The following is a 24,313-nucleotide window of genomic DNA, read 5'->3' as shown; positions in this document are numbered from 1 at the left end:
CTATATTCAGATGGATTTGGAGGAAGATGCTACATTCTGAATCATTCAAGGAAAGACCTTGACTGAACAATATATCTGCAAACTAAAAAAAAAGGAAAAAAGAAAAATAAGTATATACCAGATGGCTTCCATAAACCCAGCTGGTGATCCATGAGTCTGGAGGCCTTCGGCTGGATTAACTGCCTTAAATTTTTTAATTAATTGCTTTAAGGAATTGATTTACAACCACTGAGAACTGCTGTGTAGCAACCAAGAAGTCATATCACAAATAACTACAGAAAATACGCTTTAGAATCAACAAACTGCAAAATGCAGGGGAAGGAAAAGCACTGATAAAGAAATTCTATTTACTCAGGAATATAGAGGGATAGAACTAATTGGTCTCCATTGGGAGCCAAAAAATCTGTTTAATGGCATTCTAAACAGAAAAGTTCTGATGTTTTACATTCATCAGAAATCTGATTGTAAACACCATTTTGGTTGGGTAGTGGGTAAAGATAATGACATTTTTATAGCTAAAAGTTTTCCACTTATTGGAAGTTGGTTTTAATGAAGGGTATCAGACACAATGCACTACTTGGTCAGATTTTTAAAAAGTCACTGTAAATAGCTAGCATATTTTGAATATGAATGTTAAAGACAGGTAGGGTTATTTTTTATTGTGCATATTTCTGTTCAATTGCATCTCTCCAGGAAAGGAAAATTATTTAGCAGTGAATCTGAGTGAATTTCAGAGGAACCTTCATCTACTGGTGCAGCAAAGAGTAGACGTTCTGTAGGTTGGCGTTTAGTTGCTTGTAATTAAAAAAAAATATGTCTGTTAAAAGATCTCTGCCTTTTATGACATCTCTTTATCGTAAATAAATGTAATACTTGTTTCTTGAAAACATTCTGTCCTTACTGCTAGTTTCAAGTCTTCCTAAGGACCCAGGTGATTCAACAAGGAGGCAAAGGATCCATTTAACTATATAAATATATTTGTAAAGGAAATGAATGCATAAGTGCAACTCAAAAGATTTTAAACCTCTGTCCCTGTTTTGTTCTTCTTCCTTTCTTTATTTCTTTTTTTAGATTCCATTTCTACAATCAGCATTTTTTTGTTGTTTTTTTTTTGGTTTTGTTTTGTTTTGTTTTTGAGGCAGAGTCTTGCTCTGTTTCGCCATGTTGGCCAGGCTGGTCTTGAACTCCTGACCTCAGGTGATCCACTGTCCTCGGCATTACAAAGTGCTGGGATTATAGGCATGAGCCACTGTGCCCAGCCTATAATCAGCTTTTAAATTATTCTCTAGTTTATTTTTCTACCTTGAAATAGCTTTTTAGCCAGGAATATCTTTAGAATATTTTACGAAGTATATGGGAAAAGGAGGGCATAATCTTTAGGTTTAAAATAACAACTTATATCAGTCCTTGATGAAACTTCCCTAAAATTAGAGTTAAATTACTCTGGAGGAGGGTTACACAGCAGAAGAAAAAAAAAGTAGAAAGCAAATAATTCACAAACAGCAAAAAATTCTAGATTAAATTTTCTAACTTTAGTAATAATTTACTCCGAATTTCTAAAAAAATTAATGCAAACATATTGTGAAATAGAAAAGCAGGTTCATGATTTGATTATTATAATTACTATTATGGGTTAATCACCTGAGGTCAGGAGTTCAAGACCAGCCTGGAGAACATGGTGAAACCCCATCTCTACTAAAAATACAAGAAATTAGCTGGGCTTGGCGGCGGACGCCTGTAATCCCAGCTACTCGGGAAGCTGAGGCAAGAGATTCGCTTGAACCCGGGAGGCGGAGGTTGCAGTGAGCCAAGATCACGCCACTGCACTCCAGCCTGGGCAACAAGAGGAAAATTCCATCTCAAAAAAAATAATAATAATTAATTAATTTAAAGAAAAGAAGAAGATGATGATGGAGAGAGGGCAGGTAGAAAGATATTTGGTCTCCCTTACACTATGTATTTCTTATATTAGAGATAAATACTCTGCCACAGAAAACTGGGTAGCCATCTTTATATCGCATAGCAAGTACCCCTAGGGGCAGACTTCGTCTCTAAATCATTTAGTCTAGAGAAAGTAAAAAGTAGCTCTAATAACCAGAACCTTGCCTGTCATCGTTAGCCAGACCTTGGCGTTTCAGGGACCCAGCCTGCCTACCACCCTTAGGCCATAATATTCAACGATTGAATATCAGTTATTCACTGAGCATCAACAGCAGACAAGGCCACTCTGTGACTGTGATGGATCAAGACTGCAATAGGACAACTCTATATTAATACTAAAGACCAGATATATTGCAGACAACAAAAGTGACCAAATACCTCTTTCTCTGGCTAATGTGATTTTTGCTTCTTTACCAATTACAGATTAAGTTTTGTTTCATTCTTTCTTTCCAGATTTAATTAATATGCCTACTTACAGAATTACTCCTATGATACTTTATACAAGCTATGCATCCCACCTCCTTTAACCCTCTCCCAGTGTGGCACAGTGGCTCACTCCTATAATTTTAACTCTCTGGGAGGCTGACGCAGGAGGATTACTTGATGCTAGGAGTTTGAGAACCTTCTTCCAATCACCTACCCTAAGCTCAATTTTGATAATAATTTTTGCCTGTGCTTCCTGTGAAGATAGACAAAGGCCAACCAAAAAAAAAAAAAGAAAGAAAAGAACAAGCAGTAGCTATTTATTCAGAGCATACTACAGCAAGGGAGGCAGTCACTATCCCTTGCCTTTTGATAAAGATTCAAAGGCAGACAGAAGAGTGGGAAAGCTTTATTGTGGAAAAAAGGCAAGGCTCCACATGAGCCCTGATTGAAGGCTGTTGCTACAGGGAGTCCATCGGAGGATAACTAAAAGGAAGGCATGTGATTGGTAAGGGATGCATATTTAGCATTCTCTAGGTGGTCGTAAGTTGGGAGTGGAGACAAATGTGGGGAACTTACTTATTAACAAATCCTGGATATATGGGGGCTGATTGTTACAGGGGTTATTGCTTAGTTCCCTGGGTTTTTGCTGCAGTTCGTGTTCTGACTTCCTATTAGTCTGACATTATATATATCTATCAATATATCTAATCTATATCTATATATCTGTTATCTATATATCTATATCTATATATCTGTATCTATGTATCTATACTGATATATCTATAACTAGTAGTCTGGCTTCCAGGGGTGCTTATTGTAGAGAATGTTTTTGTTTCCTGACCTAGTTGCTACAGATTGTGAGTGAGAGTTCCAATTTGTAATATGGACTGGCCATCATCCATTTATATATTCAGTCCCTCATTTATTTCTAGTGTTATTTTAATGAGCTACCCCCCATTCCCTATAGTGTATAAACTATTTAGACTCACATGTATGAACAAAATGCTAGCAGTGTTGTTTAGTGAAAAAAAACAAAACAAAATATCTAGTATGCTGTCTGCGAAGCCTTCAAATACCCTAGAGTATCAACATTTTAAAAAGATTGAGACTACTACCTGACATGGAAATGCTACTTGCTTTCATAGCTTTGGGATTTTGTTACTTTCTTAAATTCATACTTGCCTGCTATTAATTATCTGGTCTACAAATAGGTCTTTGATGTCTGTATAATAGAAATGGGCAATTTGCAGGATTTTTATTCCACACTTTTATTTTCACATAAAATGTAAGGCAGCAATCTCAAATAAAGAACTGCTTCTACCTTGGGGAATTTTGTACATTCTTGGTGGCATTTTTTGGCTTCACAAATTCTTGGTAGTATTTTTGGGTAGTTCCACATGCATATTCTACCGGCTGTAATAAGTCAATCAATCCACATTTGTTTGACTACAAGTGTATTTCAAGTTACTTTTGGCTGGAGATCTTTGACAGAGTGGAGGTTCACTGTGATTCCATTAAGATCCTTGCGGCCTTGGACTAGGACTGCCAAGCCAGTAAGAGTGAGCACATCTGATCTCTCTTGAGTCTCTAACTGATCAAGGTGCCAACCTGCCCATGGTTGGATGGTACTTTCCTGATGAATTCTGTTCTAATATTCAATTGAGGCCTTTTAGTTTTAGGTTGATTTTATTAGATTTTCTATGTGACAATCAACCTTTGGCAAAGTTCTGGAGATAAGAAGTTGCATATTTTTACAGACTGCTGTGGTTCTTACAGGTTCTCTCAGGATAGAACTATACCTTTTGCAAGGTAAACACTTGTTCACTTTAGAATTCCTCACTAACAAATTAACTTATGTGCGTATTTCTCTAATTGTCAAAATTTCCACACTGTATTAGTCCATTCTCACATTGCTAAAAAGAACTGCCTGAGACTGGGTAATTCATAAAGGAAAGAGCTTTAACTGACTCACAGTTCTGCATGGCTGGGGGGCCTCAGGAAACTTACCATCATGGCAGAAGGCAAAGGGAAAGCAAGCTTGGATCTTCTCACCTGGTAGCAGGGGAGAGAATATGAGGAATGAAGGAGGAAGAGCCCCTTATAAAACCATCAGATCTTGTGAGAACTCATTCACTATCATGAAAACAGCATGGGGGAAACTGACCCCATGATCCAATCTCCTCCCACCAGGTCTCTCCCTAGACGTGTGGGGATTGTAGGAATTACAATTCAAGATGAGATTTGGGTGGTGACACAGCCAAACCATATTATTCTGCCCCAGCCCCTCCCAAATCTCATGTCCTCACAGTTAAAAACACAATTATACCTTTCCAATAGTCCCCCAAAGTTTTAACTAATTCCAGCATTAACTCAAAAGTCCATCCTGAAAGTCTCACCTGAAGGGGCAAGTCTTTTCTGCCTGTGCTCCTGTAAAATCAAAAGAAAGTTAGTTCCTTCCAAGATACAATGGGGATACAGGTATTGGATAAATGTTCCCATTCCAAGTGGGAGAATTTGGACAAAACAAAGGGGTTAACAGACCCCATGCAAGACCAAAATCCAGTCATTAAATATTGGCTCCTAAATAATCTCCTTTGACTCCGTGTCTGACATCCAGATCACACTGATGTAAGAGGTGGGTTCTCACAGTCCTGTGCAGCTCCACCCTGTGGCTTTATAGGATACAGCCCCCACCCAGCTATTTTCACACGCTAGCATTGAGTGTCTGTGGCTTTTCCAGGAGCATGGTGAAAGCTATTGGTGGATCTAGCATTCTGGGGTCTGGAGGATGGTGGCCTTCTCTTCACAGCTCCATTGGGAAGTGCCCCAGTGGGGACTCTGTGTTGGATCTCCAACCCCACATTTCCCAAATCCACTGTCCTAGCAGAGGTTCTCCATGTGTGCTCCACCCCTGTGACAAACTTCTGCCTGGGCATCCAGGCATTTCCATATATCCTCTGAAATCTAGGCAGAGGTTCCCAAACCTCAATTCTTGACTTCTGTGTCCCTGCAAGCCCAACACCACCTGGAAGCCAACAAGGCTTGGGCTTGCACCCTCTCAAGCAATGGCCTGAGTGGCATGTTGGCCCCTTTTAATCATAGCTAGGATTCAGGGCACCAAGTCTCAAGACTGCACAAAGCAGCAAGGCCCTGGGCTCAGCACATGAAACCTTGTTTTCCTCTTGGGCCTGTGATGGGAGGGGCTGCTGTGAAGACCTCTGAAATGTCCTGTAGACATTTTCTCCATTGTCTTGATGATGAGCATTTGGCTCCTCATTACTTATGCAAATTTCTGCAACAGGCTTGACTACCTCCCCAGAAAATGTGTTTTTCTTTTCTATCCCATCATCAGGCTGTAAATTTTCCAAACTTTTATGCTCTGTTTTCCTTTTAAATATAAGTTCCAATTTCAGATAATCTCTCTCAAGTTTAAAGTTCCACAGATCTCTAGAGCAGGGGCAAAATGCCACCAGTCTCTTTGGTAAAGCATAGCAAGAGTGACCTTTGCTTTAGTTTCCAATAAGTTTGTCATGTCCATCTGAGACCACCTCAGCCTGGATTTCATTGCCCATATCACTATCAGCATTTTGGTCAAAACCAATCACCAAGTCTCTAGAAAGTTCCAAACTTTCCCACATCTTCCTGTCTTCTGAGTGCTCCAAACTGTTCCAAACTCTGCCCATTACCCAGTTCCAAAGTCACTTCCACATTTTCTGGTATCTTCATAGCAGTGCCCTACTCCCAATATCAATTTACTGTATTAGTCCATTCTTACACTGCTATAAAGAACTGTCCAAGACTGGGTAATTTATAAAGGAAAGAGGTTTAATTGACTCACAGTTCTGCATGGCTGGGAGGCATCAGAAAACTTACTATCAAAAGGAGAAGGGGAAGAAAGCTTGGACCTTCTTACCTGGCAGCAAAGGACAGAGTATGAGGAGCAAAGGGGGAAGAACGTCTTATAAAACCATCAGGTCTGGACCGGGCACAGTAGCTCACACCTGCAATCCCAGCACTTTGGGAGGGTGAGGCGGGTAGATCAACTGAGGTTAGGAGTTTGAGACCAGCCTGGACAACACAGCAAAACCCTGTCTCTACTAAAAACACAAAAATTAACCAGGCGTGATGGTGCACCCCTGTAGTCCCAGCTACTGGGGAGGCTGAAGTGAGAGAATTGCTTGAACCCAGGAGGCAGAGGTTGCAGTGAGCCAAGATAGTGCAACTGCACTCCAGCCTGGGCAACAGAGCAAGACTTCCTCTCAAAAAAAAAAAAAAAAAAAAAGCACACACACACACACACGTCGGATCTTGTGAGTATTCACTACTGTCATGAGAACAGCATGGAGGAAATTGCCTGCATAATCTAATCATGTCCCTCCCTCAATACATGGGGATTACAATTTCAGATGAGATTTGTTTGGGGACAGAGCCCAGCCATATTAAACACTGACAGTTTAGATCTGTAGTGGCGTTTTGAGAACATTTTGATATAAAAAACAATTTTGAGAGATGTCCTTTTACTAAAAGACAAGACATCCTCCAGAGAAGAATGTCTCTTCTGTTCAAATGAAAGAGTTCATTGGTTTAACATAGGAGACAATCCTGCTCTTTGATTCCATACTTCAGGAATTAAGTGATGGTTTGATGAAATTGTCAAAAAATTGAATTACTATTTAAAACAACTGTAATGCCTCTCATCCATTAATGTATATATCCACATTTTTTTAAAGTTTCTACCTTCAATTTGCAGAGGAAATATAATTTGTCTTTTACAGTAATATTCATATTTGTTTGAAGCTTACCATATCTCACTTATGTTTCTTTTTTCGCATCTCTATTTTGTATTCTCCTTCTATTAGTAAACCTTAAAGATGAATTAACTAGAAAAAAAATGACTTCTGTCAGTTGAGCACTCTAGGTATCAAGATTATCAAGATAATGAAGATTATCAAGATTATCAAGATAATCATTCATAATGTCAAAATAAAAGAAAGAAAATATATTCAAAGGTTTGTGTTTCTTTTGTGGGTAGTGAAAATAGTATTTACATAATAGCCTTTGTTTCTATAGTTACAAGGTAAAGAAGAAAAGCCTTGGTAACAAGATTTTTTTTTTTTTGAAAAAGGAGCATGATGTTCTTTTTAATTTATGACATAAATTAGGTTCTTTAAAATGTAGTTTACCATATAAAAATAATGTCATCATAATATTTTGATTTGCACAAGAACAGGGCTTAATTCTTACAATGCTACAAATAATAGAAGTATAGTATGTTTGCTAAAACTATCATTTCCACATTTTTAAGGAACTTTAAGAACTTAGACAAAAGATTTACTTACTTATGAAATAATTTTTACATACCTGGATGATTTCTAAGTAAGAAGCTCATACAAAACACCGGCCACTAAACACAATTTTAATATATCTTATTTCTTATATTTAATATGCAAAATAATATATTTACTAGCAAATTACATTGCATATTAAATAATGCATCTATACACGAAAAATTTGTTTTTTTCTACCTCTAACTTTAAAAAATAATTTGAAATAAATATTTGTAGTAAAAAAAAGCTAAATTTTACTCCAGTTTTCTCTCATATCTCGAGAGGAAATAAGGTTGTTACTTGGCTTAAAGGTAATAATATAAATGATTGACTATAATAAGAAAAATAATTAAGAGGAATATAGGCCGAGTGCAGTGGCTCGTGCCTGTAATTCCAGCACTTTGGGAGGCCAAGACTGGCAGATCACTTGAGGCCAGGAGTTGGAGACCAGCCTGGCCAACATGGCAAAAACCCGTCTCAAGTGAAAATACAAAAATTGGCCAGGTGTGGTGGCGGGCACCTGTAATCTCTGCTACTTTGCAGGCTGAGGCAGGAGGTTCGCTTGAACCTGGGAGGTGGAGGTTGCTGTGAGCCAAGATCACGTCACTGCACTCCAGCCTGGGCAACAGAGTGAGACCCTATCTCAAAAAAAAAAAAGATAAATACAAACATATATACACACAGCCAATAGGTACAAATATTTTCTTCCTTCTTATGAAGTTATTGCAGGTTTTCAAGATAGTAAATTTGATCACTTTTCTGGAAACACAGTGATAATAGGAGAACAACAAGCAAAATTTCTAGCAATTAACCTATGAATTTTACAAATCCATCCCTCCTCCATCAGCAGAGGCAAGAACTACAATGTCTAAAATGAAATCAGCTAGTAAATGAGATCAAATACATATCCTTTTGAATTGGGGAATTGATGGATCTTATTGATTCCAATACAATAAAAAAGAAATAGCTGTTTGCTCTATCAGAAAAAAAATGACAGTAAATGGCTCCTAATTCTGAAGATTCAGATGTAAGACGTATGGAGAAAAATTTCGCATCATAGGAACCATAAGAAAATTTTAGGGAATAATTCTATTAGGGAATAATTCTATTAGGGAATAACCTCTAATAGTATGTGAGAAGACATAGATTCTATACATAAGTAAAGTGTAAATAAATAACAAAAATAAACTTTTTTTTCATAAAAATGATCATATGATAAAGTGAAATATGACTAAAGAAGAGCTAGAAGAACATTGAAAATAATTAAAACTAATATCAACTTGAAACCAAAATTTGTTTCTGTTTTATTTTGTTTGTTTTTATAAACAGTCCCCAAGCTGGTAAGTTTGTGTTGAGCCTAATACTCATTTGTACTTATAGTAGAGGACTATATTGATATTGCCTTCCTGGAAAGGAATTTGGCAATATTACCAAGCAAATAAAATATATACATCCCCACCAGGGGAAGTAATTGGAGAAGTAAGCATAATACAAATAGACCTGTTATTTCCCAGTAACCTAGAAGTATATAATAGTTTTCTGAATGTTTATATTTATTAAATGCTAAGCTAAAACTTTGTAATATAAAAAAATGGTGAAAAAGCATCACATATTTAACCATAAATTATTAACATATTTTAGATCTGAACTTTGGAAAAGTATGAATGTATTTAAGGTGCAGTCTTTAAATGTACTGATGCCATGACAAAATGCCTATGCTGTTATTCTGTGTATACATTTCAAAATATAACACTCTATGTATATAATATAGTAATTTTGCAGTAAAAATCATATAATTGCATGTATGAGTATGAGTAACCATGTCAGTGTTAAATTTCTGAAGATAGAAAATACTTCAATGGATGCTGCTATTATAGTGTTTCCATTTTGGAGATTTACTATTCAGTAATTTGTAAATACATTCATGTATTTACTCTTCAGTATATTCTTCAATAGGAAAATGTTTATTAAATATACCATATTTTTAGTGCTAATAACCATTTTCTTATTTGCAAAATAATTAGAATGTATGGATTGTCTTTTTGCTTTAGATCATTCAAATAAGTAAAATAGAAACCAGAGGACCCTATCTGGTCTAAGTACCATTAGAATTTGCCAAATGGTTGTTACACTGAAGGGGTTTGTTAAAAAGGAAGACAAGCATGTGGAAAAAAAGAATATATTATATTATCAACAAAATGCCAAAATATAAGTCAGCAGACTTAGGTTGCAGGTCCACTTGTTTTGCATTTTGGCTTGAGGCAAATACTGTTTCTCTTATCAGTCTCTTAATCTGGAAAATATGATAGTCATATGAGATGCTATCTAATGTCCTTTTAAACTTTAAGATTCTTTTAAAAGTTTATAAAGCTCAATGCTAAAATGTTAAGACCATAAAAATTCAATACTGGCTTTTTTAGAAGAACTGCCTATGTAGCCTGCATGCTTTTGTCATGATTTTATTTTCTTTTCTAATGTGGAAACAAAGCATACTGTTAAATTTTGTTACATTTTTAAATTTACATTTTTATATGTTCAATATTTTAACCATATAATTTGTAATTATGGCTGAGACATAGTTATAACTTGATGTGATTTTAAAATGTTAAAAACAGTACAGGCTATTTTCTACATCAAATACATTTCCAAGAAAATAAGACTCAAGGATGTGTTCCTATGTGATTTAAGATCTCCTTTATTCACAATTTTGAAATTCTTAATAACAAACCCTTCTTAATAAATGAGTATTTAAATAATATGAACTTCTATCATATGATCCTTGGTGAATGTATGCAAAATTGTGTTATTCAGTAATTGTAAATAACAGTTATATTATCCAAGGAAGATAATATATTCATTTAAGCTGATTAAAACTTTTCTAATAGACAATCTTGGCGATCTGTTGAACGCGTGTTACATTACCTTCTATCCTTACCTATTGATATCACTGTTTCAAAATTAATGAAAATATTCTGAATGTTTATTCAATGAAAGAGGATATTTGCTCAAATAACATTAAAACACTTTTTCACTAAAGCAATATAATGCAAATGAGTATTGGCAGTGTACTTAGTGAATATTTCCTACTGGGCTAAACAAAATGCAAGGAAAAATGCAACAAGTGCAGTTAAATGAACAAAGGAGACTGTTTACCCAGAATACCTGCTTTTAAGGATTGCAATACATATTAAAACATATTTTTTCCTAGTGTATTAGTTGGCCTGACCTGTACTGGGGCTCAAGAAATAATACCCCAAAATGAAGGCCTTAGGAGCAGGAATTTTTCTCTGACCTTCTCCCGCCTTCTTGTCTGTCAGTCCCATTCTCCCCAGAGGTTAGCCACAGAAACTAGAATTGCCCTTTCCAACGTGGGTCATAAAAACTGGAACCCCTTTTCCCCAAAGCAAGCCATAAAACCTAAAAATAATCCTCTAATTTTCCACCATTTTGTGTAAACTCTTGACATAAATAAATAATCTATCCTACCTTGTTTGACTGTAGGTTATGAGACCCCCATTCCAGAGAGGGTCCTGCCCCACACCCAGAAAGAAGATATTCTGGTTGAGAGGCCATGGCAGGCCTTGCTGGGTTTCTCCAGTCACTCTATTAGCATTAGATCATGCCCTTTTGCCCTACGTATTTCTTTTTCTCTTCTTCTTTTTTTTTTTTTTTTTGAGATGGAGTTTTGCTCTTGTTGCCCAGGCTGGAGTGCAATGATGCGATCTCGGCTCACTGCAACCTCCACCTCCCGGTTTCAAGCAATTCACCTGCCTCAGCCTCCTGAGTAGCTGGGATTACAGGTGCACACCACCACGCCCAGCTAATTTTTGTATTTTCAGTAGAGACAGGGTTTCACCATGTTGGTCAGGCTCGTCTTGAATGTCTGACCTGGGGTGATCCATCTACTTCAGCCTCCCAAAGTGCTGGCATTACAGGTGTGAGCCATTGTGCCCGGCCTCTCCTATGTATTTCTATGTGGCTCTCCATACTTTGCTGAAACTACGTTTAACCATGGACAATTTCCCCTGTGTGTTCAGGTCTTCATTCTAAAGGCTCCTGTGTATACATTTTAAATAAGTTTGTATGCATTTTCTCTGATGAATCTGCCTTTTGTTAGTTGATTTTTGAGCAAGTCTTCAGCGGCACAAGGGGAAAGCTCATCTTTGGCCCCTACAGCTGCCATAATAAAATACCACAGACTTGGCAGCTTAAACAACAGAAATGTATTTTCTCAGAGTTCTCGAGGTTCTAAATCCAAGATCAAGCTGTCAGCAGGGTTGGTTTCTTCAGACCTCTCTCCTTGGCTTGCAGATGGCCACTTTCTCGCTGTGTCCCCACATGGTCTTTTCTATGTATGTGCGTAGCCCAGATGTCATCTAATGTGTCCTAATCTCTCCTTATAAGGATGCCAATCAGATAGGATTAGGACCCATCTTAATGGCCTCATTTAAGTTAATCACCTGTTTAAAGGCTCTGCCTGCAAATACAGTCACATTTTGGGGTACTGGAGGTTAGGGCTTCAGCATATGAATTCCAGGAGAAAACAATTCAGCTCATAACATTTTACAAAATATTATTCTCCAGTTTTTGTTTTCCAAATCACATTTGTAAACTGATGGTCCGAAGATATTGATTTTGTTAAGTGAATTCATGTGGTTTTGTTTTAAGATATTTTAATTAGTTGTTTTGATGATATCTAAATATGTGCAGATTTTATTTAAATACTGATATAGAATTTTCTAGATTAATAGAAAAATAGAGGTAAAGCAGGCTCATGTTTTCTACAGGGAGCACTCAGTTATCACCACACTATAGAAGGTTCATGAGCTCTCCTTTGACCACATTTCCAGCTGGGTGGGTTAGTGGTTCCAGATTAGCCTTGTCAGATTTTTTTTTTTTTTTTGACACCTCTTCTAAAGTAAGGACTGCTTAAACCATCTAAGCTCCAGATAGAGCAGGCCAATCATAACCATCACCTTACTTTAAGTGATTATCGACTCCATGTTATTTTTTAATGATTAAGGTTACACACACACACACACACACACACACACACAAGCTTTAACAGAAAACATGTTTCTGTATTATGTATGGATATAATAAAATACTGAGAAGCTATCCTCCACAGCAAAAAAAGACATATGAAAACAGATATTTTGAACTGAATCACACTAAAAATTGAAAACTATTTGCATTTCTTTTTTATTTTTATTTTATTTTATTTTATTTTATATTTTAGGTTCAGGGATACCTGCGCAGGTTTTTTCTACATGTAAATTGCATGTCACGGGGGTTTGGTTTACAGATGCTTTCACCACCTGGGTAATAAGCACAGTAGCTGATAGGTTTTCAATATACACCCTTCTTCCTCCTGCCATCCCTACGTAGGCCTCAGTGTCTGCTGCTCACTTCCTTGTATTCATAAGTACTTAATATTTAGCTCCCACTTATAAGTGATAACATGTGGTAGTTTTCTGTTCCTGTATTAGTTTGCTTAAAATAATGGCCCCAGTTCCGTCCATGTTGCTGCAAAGGACATGATCTCATTCTTTTTTTTGGCTGCATATTATTCCATGATGTGTATTTACCATATTTCTTTATCCAGGCTACCATTGATGGGCATTTAGGTTGATTCCACATCTCTGCTATTGTGAACAGTGCCGTGATGCACATACACATGTGTATATCTTTATGGTAGAATGGTTTATATTCCTTTGGGTATATACCCAATAGTATTATAGGCTTTCTGGATTGGATGGGTCAGCCATTGTGGAAAGAAGTGTGGCAGTTTCTCGAAGAACTCAAAGCTAATTCTGCCTTGAGATAGCTTTGAGTTCTTTGAGAAATTGGCACACTTCTTTCCACAATGGCTAAACTAATTTACCCTTTCACCAGAAGTGTGTAAGTGTTCCCTTTTCTTTGCAACCTTGCCAGTATCTGTTATTTTTTGACATTTTAATAATCACTATTCTGACTTGTGTGAGATGGTATCTCTTTGTGTTTTTGATTTGCATTTCTCTAACGATTTTGAGCTTTTGTTCATATGCTTGTGGAGTGAGTATATCTTTTTTAGAAAAGAGTCTGCTCATGTCCTTGGGCCATTTTTTATTGGAGTTGTTGGTTTTTTGCTTGTTGATTTGTTGAAGTTCCTTATAGATTCTGGATACTAGACTTTGTTAGAGGCATAGTTTTCAAATATTTTCTCCCATTCTGTGTGTTGTCTTTTACTCTGTTGATAATTTCTTTTGCTGTGCAGAAGCTTTTTAGTTTAATTAGTTCCCACTCATTTTTTGCAATTGCTTTTGGCATGTTTATTATAAAATGTTTGCCAGGTCCTATGTCCAGAATGGTTTTTCCTAAATAATATTAGAGGGTTTTTATACTTTTAGGTTTTACATTTAAGTCTTTATCTTGAGTTGATATTTGTATTTGGTGAGAGGAAGGGGTCTAGTTTCCATCTTCTGCATATGGCTAGCCAGTTATGCCAGCATCATTTATTGAAGAGGAAGTCCTTTCTCCATTGCTTGTTATTGTGGATTTTGTCGAAGATTAGATGGTTGTAGGTGTATGGCAATATTTCTTTCTCTCTAGTCTGTTCCGTTGGTTTATGTGTCTGTTTTTATACCAATACCATGCTTTTTTGCTTACTGTAGCCTTGTAGTATAGTTTGAAGTCCAATAACATGTTGCCTCCCTAGCTTTGTTCTTTTTGTTTAGGATTTCCTTGGCTATTTGAGCTCCATTTTTGGTTCCATATGAATTTTCAAAGTTTTATATATATATATATTCTTTCTTCCTATCCATGAGTATAGAATATTCATGGATATATAATATAGAATATGAATATAGAATATAGAATATTGTGATTAATAGTTATATTATTTCATGATAGCAATTTAATTCTTTTAAGTTATCTCAATTGTACTTGTTACTGTAAATTATTTCATATTTGGTTAATTTTAATGTGCCACTGAAATTCTTTTTTAGATAAATTCAAAAGTATTAAGATTTTTATCATACTGTAACTCATTTTAAATGCTGACTCGTCTCATTTTTATGTCTACTATCATTATCCATTTATTTGTTTCCAGACTTTGATGGAAATAGGTTTTTCTATTTCACCTGCCTTATTCAGTCTTGCTTAAATTCAATTTAGTTTTGCATTTGTTTTTTAACTTTTTTTCTTATTTTTCTGAATTAAATTGAAAAAAATACTTCTTTATTCTAAATTATATAATGTCACACGACAAATGGTTTATCAATTTTTTCTATATATGCATCTGAATTGATATATATTTTTATTAATCTGTAGTGTAAGTTTTCATACTTGAGACTAAAACTAATGAACAGGAGTGACAATGACATTAATATTGCTAGGAGCAATACTGCTCTTTATAGAAAAATGTTAATGATAAACAAACACATCCTTTATTTATGAGAACTCATGTAAAAACTTTTAAGTGACCAATTCTTCTTTTCCTGTTCAAATTCTGGGAGATGGAATAAGATGTTGCAATTTTCAACATATAAACAAAAGTATATTTTTCTTATTGAAATATTCTTGAAATTTAAAGTGTTTCTATTTTTATAAATAATGGAGCATCAAAATTTCGTGGTCACTAGGCTGAAAACATGATACCTAAATTTCCAGGCACTCTTTTGTTTTTGTCTTCCAGATCACGACTCAAGATTTCTGCCCTATTTTGCCAGCCATATTGCGCGCATTTGGCTGTCAACCATCAGGAATGGGAAGGGAAGGAATCTCACTAAGATTACTTCATTGCAACTGGAGATATTATGTCTGCTTATACTCACTGATAACAGCCTATGCTTATGGCCACCCCATCTGCAAGCTAAATGACTTACATTGTTGGTGCTTCATTATGAATATCAAAAGTTTGCACATTTTCAGTGGCCACTGTAAGAATCCAGATTATTTTAGAAAATCCTATAATTTTAATGTTGTTTTGATCACTTCCTGTATTTGTTGGAAATAACATACAATTCCTAAACAAGGTCCTTGCATAGTTCATTTGTTGTGTTTTGTGGTATTTTCTTAAACATCTCACCCAATAATTGGGCACTAGCTTTAATAACCCATATCACTATAATTTTTTTTCTTCTGTATGGAATCATTATGAGTCTATTAGAATCACCTACATTCTTCAAAGACTTTTATACTACCTTAGAAGAAACTGTCAGTTAATAAGGTGTTGAAAATAGTAGTAATGATGCCCAAAGCATATAAACAAGTTGATCTAGAAATAAGTCTTTTTGAGATAATAGCTATGACAAGACTCTACAATCTCTCACCTACACTTGCGTGCAATGTGAATGTTTTGCTAGTACCCACAGGCAAATTAAGTATAATAGGTTGTCAGTTGAGTATTAAATTTGGAGTAAAAATATTTGCAAGTTGTTATCGGGAATATGCAAATAGGGATTGTTCACATAACAAATAATAGCAGAAGCAGTATTTTAGCTAGCTGAAGGCAGTAAATCAGAATAAAAGATCAGAATAAGTGGATTTTTCCTTAGGAGACTATATGCACTTTTAAAATGTTTAGGCAATCACTTAGAGCAAATTAACATAAAATTATAAAAACAGTCTAAGACAACTGCAATCATATTTAAAATAAAATAAAATGTATCAATTTAAGAAGAAAGAACTATTATTAACCAAAAAGTAGGAAAAAAAGAAAAAAATTAAAGCACTTAAAAGTAAATAGAAGATAAAAATGTTTATATAATAACCCATATTTATAATTCATTAATTATTAATTAAAATATTGAACACATAAAATGAAAGTAGGGAGTAAAGGTAAAGTTCATCAGACCCTACCTCTCCAGCAAATTACAACCCAAAACTCTAGTCATAATAGAAAAACAGCTATCAGAAGATTCTGAAAGGTATAGAGGAGAAGGCATAATATTTAGAAACCTCGACACTATAGAGAAGACCCAATTCTGAGAAACCTGGGATATTTGCATTCTATTTATCCCATCTTGGATACAAGTGCAGTAAGCAACTCAGAAATACCAACCAATGTAGATATAAAAAGAAAGAAAATCATCTAGAAAAGCCCATTGTTTGTAATCATAGGACCAGGTGAGAGGACTTGAGGGACAGAATATATATCCTTCTATTTAACAGCTTTATTGAGCTAAAATTTATATATTATGACCTACTCTCATTTCAAGTCTACATATCAACTATTTCTATCAAAGTTATCAATTTCTACCATCGTAAATATAAATCAGTTTCAGAGAATCTTCATCACTACAGTAAGATCCTGATGCTCATTTATATTTCCTGTTCCTAACTCCTATCCCAAGGCACCACTGCTATATTTTCTGTCTCTATAAATTTACCTTTTCTGGGCATTCCATATAAGTGGGATCATATATAATGTGGTCTGTTATGTCAGACCACTTTCTCTTAGTACAGTATTATGAGGTTAGCCGTATAATAGTGCATCAGTAGTTTACTTCATCTTATTGTTAAATAGTATTCCATTATTTAAAGGTAAAGCATGTTATGTATATATTCACCAGTAGGTGGAAAGTTATTTATATTGATTCCAGTTTTTGGCCATTATGTGTAATGTTACTATGAATATCTGCATACAAGTCTTTGTGTAGGCCTGTTCCCTGGGAATCTGCCAGGATTCCCAGGCCTGGAATTGCTGGGGCATAGAGTAACTTTATGTTTAACTTTTAAAGAAACTGCCAGTTTGTTAATGATTTTGCACCATTTTACATTCCTTCCAGCAATGTATGAGGGCTTCCAACGTTTATCCAGATTCTTGTCAAGATTTATTTATCTGTCTTATTAATTATAGGCATTTTAGTGGGGGCAAAATGGTATCTCATTGTGATTCAATTTTTATTTCCCTAATGACTAATGATATTGAGCATGTTCTCATGGGTGTGGTAGCCATTCATTTGTCTTCTCTGATTATTAAATATCTCATCATATTTTTTCTCATTTTTTAAATTGTGTTGTATCTCTTCTTAGTATTGAGTTGTAAGTGTTCTTATAAATTTTATATACAAGCCCTTTATCAAATATTCGCTGTGTAAATATTTTTTTTCACTGTTTGTTGCCTGTATTATAATCTTTGGTGTCTTTTGAAGTAAAAATGTTTTGAATTTGGTTGAGGTGTGTATTTATCTATTTTTAATGAACTGTGATTTCGTATTATATCTACAAAAAGTCTTTGCCTAACATAAAGTCTCAATAATTTTCTTCTATTTTCTTTTCTAAAAGTTTTTTTTTAACTTTTGCATTTAATTATGTTAGGTTTTGCGTTAATTTCTCTGTATAAGGTATTAAGGGTCTCAGTTCACTTTTTATGTGGTTAGGCAATTGTTACAGCAACATTTACTGCACAAATCACAGACCATACTTTGGCAATTAATTGCTTTAGTGCCTTCATGATAATGAATTGACAAGAAATATAAGAATTTATGTCAGCATTCTTATTTATTTTTATATGTCTTTATGTTTTTCCTTAGTTAATACCATACTCTCAAAGCTATAGTTTTTGTAATAATTATTTAAATTTAGAAGTGACTATTCTCCAAAGCTGTTGGTTTTTTTTCCAAATTGTTCTTTTTTTATAGTATTGTGCATTTTCACATACATTTTAGAGATAACATATCAAATTCCACAAAATAACCTGTTGGGATTTTGAGAGGAATTGTGTTGATGCTCTAGATTAATTTGGAAAGACTTATTTGGAAAGAATTTGTTAATTCATGTACATGAGATATCACTTAAATATTTAAATATTCTTTAATTTTCTTCAGCAAAATGTTGTTATTTTTAGTCTACACACCTTGAAATTCTTTTGTTAAATTATCCTATTTTATTCTTTTTTGATGCTGTTGTGAATGTAACTGTATTCTTATCTTTATTTTTGGATTTATTGTGTCATATATAGAGATGCAATTGATTTTTGTATATTGATCTTTTATCCTGCAACCTTGCTTCCTGGACACTTTTGATTATATTCCACCTGCTATGGCCATAACAGAGGACTATCCCTCCCTCCTTACTTTGGTAGTTGCTGCAAACAGGCAACAATTACCTTCTCCTTTTAACAACTCCTTCTCCTCTTAACTGAGATTTGCCACCAACGAGATTGTGGGGGCAGGGTACGGCTGATTGCCTACAATCAGCATATAGGCAGTGGCCTTCTTTACCACTGTCATTTGTTGGCAGGCAATTATGGGCCAGTTTTCCAATGACTGACCCTATTTGCTACCAGAAGTACATAACAAAAAGGTGGTGCCTTTCCACCTCTCCAGGAGCTACTGATGCTAAGGGGACAGTGAGACAGAGCCCCGTAGACTAGCCTCAATTGACAATCAGTAGCAAATAGTAGCAAAAAATAGTGATCTTATCCATTCTCACTGGGAGCTGCTAACAAAGAAACTTATAAATGGTGCCCTGTGGATGTGGATGGACTTTCCTTGTATTAGGTAAAAACAAGCAAAGATGTGGTTATCCTCTTCCTTCAAGCCAGAATGGCTGCTGCTGACAGAGCAGAGTGGAGCCCTATCCACTATCTGTAATGTACAGTATGAAAACTCAAGCAGAAGTGACACCATTCTTATTCCAACTAGAGTACAAAGGTACAATCACAAAGGGAAAAGAGTTAGATAAAACAATCATTTAAAATTGTGTACAAATTCCTCAGCCCATCTCAAGTTGCCTATTTGTGAAACCAATCAGAATCAAATGGTAAATGCCTTGAGAATATAACTTCGGTGTAAAATACCTCCAAAGTTTCAGAATGATCTTTTGGTAGTGCACAAAGCCAGTCGATTAGAATAGCCCAACAAAGATTTTCAAAATTAAATGAGTATTTAAATCACAGCCCACAAAAGTGGGCCAATGTGTGCTCTCTACATAAAAGTGTGTTTCAATGATGGAAGATCATCCATTAAATAGGGAACAGTCTTATAACATAATACTCAAAATGTTTAGGATATAATCCAAAATTTTTTGACATACCAGGAATCAGGAAAATTTCAACTTGAATGAGAAAATAATCAATTGATGGCAAATGCCTAAATGACATAATTGTTACAATTATCTGAAAATTATTTTAAATCACTATTTGCAACAATGCTGCAATAATCAATCATGGACACTCTTAAATAACTTTAAAATTATAAAGCCTTAGCAAATAAAGAAAACATATTAAAACGACAATTTTTCTTTTAAAAAAATACACACTGGGTTGAATAGTAGATGACAGGGACAAAAGAAGTGCTAAAATTATAGAACTCTCAATACAGAATTCTGTGTCCGGTAAAAGTAAAATGGAAATAATAGTAATCTCAGCTGAAGGAAAGTGAAGTAAATTTGTTGCCACCAGAACGGCTCTGATAGTATTACTAAAGAAAATACTTTAGTATGATAGAGGAAATAACAAAAGGGAACAGAGAAAAAAAACAAAAGGAGGAAAAGAGCCAACACCTTTGTGAATGGAGTAAACTATTTTTATCTTGAGTTTTAAAATTATCTTTGCTTTTAAAAGCAAATTATATCATTGTTTGATGGGGTTATAAATGTATGTAGTGGTAATATTTAAAATGACCCTTCTGTGATGAAGTTTACATGGTTGTTCACTATATGTTATTTTCTCACTTTAAATCTCATTAAATTTGACATTTACCATATTATATTTTATGATAAAAATTATAAAACATAGAGATATGGAAAATTTATATGGTGGAATAAAGTCCCAGAAATAGCTAGGTTATCTTCAAAAAGAAGAGTAATATAGGAGTATCCTAGAAGAAATTACATTAAGAGATACACAACATCCTACAGAACCATAATCCTACAGAACCATAGTACTCACGCAGAGTGGCATTTTTGAAAATCAGAAAAACAAGCATACAAAAAAAAAATTGAGATTCAGAGACAAATCCAAGTGTCTTCAGCAACTCAATGTGTCAGGTTGCAACCTGAATTGTTTAATGTTAAGGTTAGGATGCCAGGTAACTGTATGGAAGGAAATAATATGCTATTTCTACCAAAGAATGCATTTACAAAGTGATTGCAGGTAGATAAAGAGATAAAGGTTATAGGTTAACTTACAAAACCAATGCTATCAATACATGTTGATGAACAATGTTGCCAAAAATTGGTAATGAAAATTTCACAGTAACAATCCATAAGCTAAAATTCTGGTGAATTTTATTTCATCAAAGATAAGGCTTTCTTTTTAATGGATGGCATCTTGACAGACTTCACAGATAGTTGACAGAATCTGTGGAGGTATTTACAGTGTCCATAACTTCTAAGTATTTGGCATCTGGAAAACACAGGAAACTCCAGCAAAGCACTTCAACGGCAGGTTTAGAAAGCTGAGGAATGCAGGTGTTGGTGTAGATGTGGTGCTAAAGGAAGCTTTATACATTGTGGTGAGAGAGCAAGTACTTGCAAGTACTTACTGCCTTTTCAGATGGTCATATATCATTGGATAGTTAAATTATGTAGCCATAACCTTTCTTCCATTATAAGGGAGACCACTGATCACTGATGTGTATGGTATTGCTTGGAGAGGAAATAGCTGACTGATGACATCAGCATCTCCCTCCCCAATTATTGCCCTCAAACTCCTCTTGTACATCGCTGACTTACTTAAGGGATTGAACAAAGTCTATACTTTTTTTTTTTTTTTTTTTTTTTTGAGACGGAGTCTTGCTCTTTCTCCCAGGCCCGACTGCAGTGGTGCTATCTCGGCTGACTGCAAGCTCTACCTCCCGGGTTCACGCCACTCTCCTGCCTCAGCCTCCCCAGTAGCTGGGACTACAAGCGCCCACCACCGCGCCCGGCTAATTTTTTTGTATTTTTAGTAGAGACGGGGTTTCACCGTGTTAGCCAGGATGGTCTCGCTCTCCTGACCTCGTGATCCGCCCGCCTCGGCCTCCCAAAGTGCTGGGATTACAGGCATGAGCCACCGCGCCTGGCCCAAAGTCTACTCTTATAATAGAAAATTGGAGAGGAAATGTTCATTTTAAGAAACGTTTTTATGCAAAATAACTGTTGTGCAACTTGCTCGGTTGCTGTAATAAACATTAGAAAACCAATTATGAAAGAAAGAAGAAAAACACGGATTGTGTAAGTTAGAAGTATATTGCATTGTGATAATTTTGTTTTTGCATTTTTTTCATTTAGTTTTTATTTCTATTTCTTATCTTATTAGACTTTATTATTTATGGTATATCTGTCAATGTACTATGGGTATTTTTAAGAAGTGGTGTCAAAATAATAAGATTCCATGTATAGGAGTATGAATAATTCTGATGATGCATTATAATTTTCTGAGTCATTTATTGTCTTAATTCGACAAGGATCTCCAACAAGTTGGTTACTACAACAAGAGCTACTATCAACAGGTTTCATGTGGACTGGTAATATGAGTCATCCCGTTCCATTGTGTATCATTTGTAGCCAAATAGAAATATACATTTGTATTTACATAAGTAAGTATAAATTTATTAAATATAATATTTATATAAATGTAAAGCTTATTTCAATTTTTATTTATATTGCTATAAATATGTCAATAGCAACAACAATTTGGAAAAGAACCAACTAGAAACTTTTGAAATTTTGCCGTTTGACAAGGTGCTGATTAGCACCTTGGAGAAAGAACGGTGAATGTGATTTTTTAAAAATCACATTCAGTGAAAAATGTCTAGAAGCTACTTAGGTATTTATTAGTTGTAACTTCAAAAACGACTACTTTCATGTAACAAAGACTTGTTTAATCCAGAATATTTTATAAACTTGTGAAAATCTAGATAAAGCACAAGTAAATCTCCTGCTATGTATAGTAATAAGGCAGTCTAGCAGATAAGGAGTTTTTAATAAAATGTTTGATCTGAAAGGTCAATGGCAAGAATATTTCAAAAAAGTCATTGGCCAGATTTTACTTATTGAGTGCTACAGAAATGAAGATTATCTGCAGAATGACTCTTCTTAAACATTTTAAAATTGGATGAACACATCTCTGCAATGAAATTGAGAAAATGTTTTGACTTGAAGTGACAAAATCCTTGGATTTAAGAATACTGAAAATGTTGTAAAATAAAACACTGAAGTTTTCACTACAGCTTTGGTTTGAAAGCTGTGAAGAATATCAGAACGTCTCACATTTTATTAAAACCCATCTGAGAGAAATGTAGAAAACAATTGCGCTGCATTTCCCCTCTTTGAACACTCGCACTTGAAAAAGTGAGGGCCCTTTTTTTTCTGAAATTCTGCTCAATCTGAGAACTTGATACAAAGCAAAGAAAAATAACTTTACAAAACGCAGGCTGATTGTATGATCAAGTTAAGATTAGCTGATTTTCCCTGAGCAGGTTCTGGGTTCTGTGAAAGAAGACTATACAGCTATTCATAGAAAATTAATAAAAATTTTTATGTAGTTTTCATTCTCATCAATGTGTGAGAGCACTTTGTTATTTTTAAAAAAATTAAGCGCAAAGACTTAAATAATCTCATTTTAGTTCATATAAAATCACTGTGTTCCTATTCTCAAGGTTAACTAAAGTTATTTGTTAAGACTAAAAAGATCAATAAACTAGTACATACGTAAAATAAATTTGTAACTTCTAGCCCTATATTTGGACTTGATCACGCCACTCAGTGAGAAATGTTTCCTTACCAGTTTTTTATAAAGTTGTTTTTAAAGCTATATTTTATTCATATTTTATTTAAATAATTATATTACTACATTTATTTTCAACATGTGAATACATTTTTGTGTTATAAATAATCTTACTTAAAAGCAATTTTATATCCACTAAATTGATTCTACCAAGCTCACCTTTAGAAAATTAAATACCATTTGGTTACAACAGTTATTTGTCTGAAAATATTTGCCTGATGTTTTAAACATTTGTGAAAAAGAAATTACTTTCAAGAAAGATTAGTCAGGCTTAATCTGGCTTTTGTTGCTGATGTTTTATTTTGTTTACTTTTGCCAATAAATTGTGGTTAAAAGACAGTTTTTTCTTTTAAATCAAAAAGAAAAACCTCACATGACATTTCACCTATCGCAGCTCATTAATCATTAGCACACAGTATAGAAGAAATTTGTGATTAGGATTTTAGGATTTTAGGATTTTTTCCTAAAATCAAGTTAAAAAATCAAGTAGGAATTTAAAAAATAAAAATGTTCTGTACCTACAATATTTATCTGATTAGAATTAATATCCACTGTTGGAAAGAAAAACCACATAAAGAGGTGAATAAGAAGCTAAAAATAAGCATATCTACAGAAATATCTTTTGCTACTCAAAAGATCATTGACAACTTATTGTTAGATTGTTGTATTAGTCCATTTTCACACTGCTGATAAAGACATACCCGAGACTGGGAAGAAAAAGAGATTTAATTGGACTTACAGTTCCGCATGGCTGGGGAGGCCTCAGAATCATGGCGGGAGGTCAAAGGTGAAAGGAGCTTCTTACACTGTGGCAGCAAGAGAAAATGAGGAAGAAGCAAGAGCGGAAACCCCTGATAAACCCATCAGATCTCATGAGACTTTTTCAATATCACCAGAATAGCATGGGAAAGACCGGCCCCCA

General features: G+C 34.8%; 1 long non-coding RNA gene across 1 annotated transcript; it reads right to left on the bottom strand.

Annotated features, from left to right (window-relative positions):
* Window positions 1-24,233, bottom strand: LOC129035260 (uncharacterized). The gene is made up of 4 exons (XR_008502157.1): window positions 24,131-24,233; window positions 4,764-4,794; window positions 4,375-4,419; window positions 1-82 (listed from the first exon to the last, which is right to left on the bottom strand). It is a non-coding gene; the product is annotated as an uncharacterized LOC129035260 (long non-coding RNA).
* Between the last annotated feature and the right edge of the window lie 80 nt (window positions 24,234-24,313).

This window comes from Pongo pygmaeus, chromosome 3, assembly GCF_028885625.2.
Source record: "Pongo pygmaeus isolate AG05252 chromosome 3, NHGRI_mPonPyg2-v2.0_pri, whole genome shotgun sequence".
In the NCBI taxonomy this organism is placed as follows: Eukaryota; Metazoa; Chordata; class Mammalia; order Primates; family Hominidae; genus Pongo; species Pongo pygmaeus.
This window is presented reverse-complemented; position numbering and strand designations above follow the sequence as displayed.